Here is a 2,220-nt window from a genome sequence, read left to right as displayed (position 1 = left end):
GTCATTTCAGTTAGGTCATTTCTAGTGTATAGGAACATTACTGAATTTTGCACCTTAATCTTGTGCCCCACCACTTTGCTTGATTTTTTATTAGCTCATGTCACTGGGTTGTGAATTTCTCAGTGTTTTCCAAACATAGGATCATATCATCTGTAAATAATGAGAGCTTTACTTCTTCCTTTCCAGTTTGGATGTCTTTTATTTCTTTGTCTTGCTGGATTTCTCTCATTAGAACTTCCAGCACAATGTTGAATAATAGTGGTGACACTGATCATCCTTGTCTCATCCCAGTTGTTAAGGCAAAGGCTTTCAATCTCTCACCATTAAGTGCTATGATGGCTGTGAGTTTTTCATAAATGCCCTTTACCATACTGAGGAAATTTCCTTCAATTACTACCTTTGATGTGATTTTTAACAAAAGGATGCTGAATTTTTTCAAATCATTTTCAGCATCTATTAAGATGATCTTTGATTTTTCCCACACAATTTTTTAATGTGCTGTATTTTATTGATTGATTTTCTTAAGGTAAACCATACTTGCATGCCTGGAATAAGCCCTACTTAGTTGTGGTGTAGCATTCTTTTCTGGATTCGATTTGCAAGTATTTTGTTGAGAATTTTTATGTCTGTATTCGTTAGGGAGATAGGCCTGTAGATTTTCTTTCTTGTAGTGTTTGTCTGGTTTTGGCATTATCTTCATAAAGTGAGTTAGGTAGTGTCTCTTTTTCTTCAATTTTTTTGAAGGTTTTGAGCCAGAATGGTGTCAGTTCTTTTTTGGAAATTTTTGTAAAATTTCCCTGTGAAGCCATTTGGGCCAGGGCTTCTATTTGTAGGAAGATTTTTTTCAAATTATTGGATCTGTTTACTTGTGATTAGTGTGTTGATATCTTCTATTGCTTCTCAGGTCATTCTAGGATGTTCCTTTGTTTCCAGGAAGTTAACAATTTCCTCTAATTTGTCCAGTTGGATGGAATACAGATGTCTATAATATCCTCTCATGATTTTTTAAAATTTATTTGGTATCCACTGTTATATCCCCCCTCTCATTTCCGTTTTGATTTATTTGTATCTTCTCTCTTTTTTAATTTGTCAGTCTACCTGTTTGTCAGTCTTGATCTCAAAAAATCAACTTTTGGTTTTATTTATTCTCCCTATTGCTTTTTGTTCTCCATATCATTTATTTCTGCTTTAATCTTTGATATTTCTTTGCTTCTACTTGCTTTGGCATCAGTTTGCTGATCATTCTCTAGATTCTGTAGTTCTTTAGTTAAGTATTTGATTTTACCTTTTTTTTTCCTTTATAATATATGCATTTTGAGATATAAATTTCCCCTGCAGCACCACCTTCACTGACTTCCATATGTTTTGATAGTTTTCTCTCATTTTCATTCATCTCTAGAAATTTACTGATTTGTCTTGCAATTTCTTCTTTGACCCATGAATTGTTTAAGTGTATGTTGTTTAACCTCCATATATTTTTGAATGTTCTGGTTCTCTGGTGGTTGTTCACTTCTAATTGCATTCTATTATGGTTAAATTATGTGCTTTCAATGATTTCAATCTTTTAAAATTCATTGGGACTTGTTTTGTGCCTCAACATATGATATACCCTGGAAAATGTTCCATGAATACTAGAGAGGAATGCATATCCTGGTAATTCATTTATCACATTGTTTATATCTCAATTTCCTTATTTGTCCTCTATTTGTCCTATGTATAGATGGGGGTGATGTATTTAAATTTCTCACTATTATTGTAGAAATGTCTATTGTTTCTCTCAGTTTTTTTAATATTAGATATCATAAATGTTGCTTTGAGACAGTTTTAATATTATATGCCATACATGTTGCTCTGACAGCAAAGGATCAATGCTCAGGGGACCACATGAAAATATGGAATGCTTCATGAATTTGCTTGTTATCCTTGCACAGTGGCCATGCTAATCTTCTTTGTATCATTCCAATTTTAGTATATGTGCTGCCAAAGCTAGCATGGCTTCCTTCAGTTTTGCCAATGTTTGTCTCACGTATTTTGGAGCAGCTTGATTGGGTCATAAGCATATATGATTGTTATTTCTTCTCAGTGAATTTTCCCATTTATTAATATACAGTGTCTTTCTTAGTCTCTCCTGACAAATGTCTATATTTTCTGATATTAGTATTGCTACCCCTGCTTTCTTTTGGCTGCAGCTTGCATGGAATATTCTCTTCCATCCTTTCA

The 2,220-nt window shown here is 33.4% G+C and overlaps 1 non-coding gene across 1 annotated transcript; it reads right to left on the bottom strand.

The window, feature by feature from the left end:
- Positions 1-1,886: 1,886 nt before the first annotated feature.
- On the bottom strand, positions 1,887-1,993 carry LOC119520904. Its single transcript, XR_005214235.1, has one exon. It is a non-coding gene; the product is annotated as a U6 spliceosomal RNA (small nuclear RNA).
- Between the last annotated feature and the right edge of the window lie 227 nt (positions 1,994-2,220).

The sequence above is a fragment of the Choloepus didactylus genome, chromosome 26 (genome assembly GCF_015220235.1).
Source record: "Choloepus didactylus isolate mChoDid1 chromosome 26, mChoDid1.pri, whole genome shotgun sequence".
Lineage (NCBI taxonomy): Eukaryota > Metazoa > Chordata > Mammalia > Pilosa > Megalonychidae > Choloepus > Choloepus didactylus.
This window is presented reverse-complemented; position numbering and strand designations above follow the sequence as displayed.